The sequence below is a fragment of the Schistocerca cancellata genome, chromosome 1 (assembly GCF_023864275.1).
Source record: "Schistocerca cancellata isolate TAMUIC-IGC-003103 chromosome 1, iqSchCanc2.1, whole genome shotgun sequence".
Lineage (NCBI taxonomy): Eukaryota > Metazoa > Arthropoda > Insecta > Orthoptera > Acrididae > Schistocerca > Schistocerca cancellata.
In genome coordinates this window covers 311,350,876-311,351,660 of record NC_064626.1, presented here as the reverse complement: position 1 = coordinate 311,351,660, position 785 = coordinate 311,350,876, and the positions used below count along the sequence as shown (strand labels likewise).

At 45.9% G+C, this 785-nt stretch overlaps 1 non-coding gene across 1 annotated transcript; it reads right to left on the bottom strand.

Annotated features, from left to right (window-relative positions):
• Window positions 1–437: 437 nt before the first annotated feature.
• On the bottom strand, window positions 438–512 carry Trnas-cga (transfer RNA serine (anticodon CGA)). Its single transcript has one exon. It is a non-coding gene; the product is annotated as a tRNA-Ser (tRNA).
• Between the last annotated feature and the right edge of the window lie 273 nt (window positions 513–785).

The window sequence follows — 785 nt, the reverse complement described above, 5'->3', positions numbered from 1 at the left end:
ATTTCAATTTCCAGGAGTGTATGTTGAATCAGCATTGAGGAGTGGGACAATTTGGACCAACAGTGCCGTGATGAACTTGAGGATAGCATGCCACGATGAATACAGGCATGCATCAACGCAAGAGGACGTGCTACTGGGTATTAGAGGTACTGGTGTGTACAGGAATCTGGACCACCACCTGTGAAGGTCTCGCTGTGTGGTGGTACAACATGCAATGTGTGGTTTTCATGAGCATTAAGAAGGGTGGAATGATGTTTATGTTGATCTCTATTCCAATTCTCTCTACAGATTCCAGAACTCTCAGAATGGAGGTGATGCAAAAGTTTTCTTGATGTATGTATTTAATTAGTTATGGACATGAAAGGAAAGTGTAGTAAGGAAAGGAAACTTTTTCTCAAAATAAATTTATTTGAAACTTCCTGGCAGATTAAAACTGTTTGCCCGACCGAGACTCGAACTCGGGACCTTTGCCTTTCGCGGGCAAGTGCTCTACCAACTGAGCTACCGAAGCACGACTCACGCCCGGTACTCACAGCTTTACTTCTGCCAGTACCTCGTCTCTTACCTTCCAAACTTTACAGAAGCTCTCCTGCGAAACTTGCAGAACTAGCACTCCTGAAAGAAAGGATATTGCGGAGACATGGCTTAGCCACAGCCTGGGGGATGTTTCCAGAATGAGATTTTCACTCTGCAGCGGAGTGTGCGCTGATATGAAACTTCCTGGCAGATTAAAACTGTGTGCCCGACCGAGACTCGAACTCGGGACCTTTGCCTTTCGCGGGCAA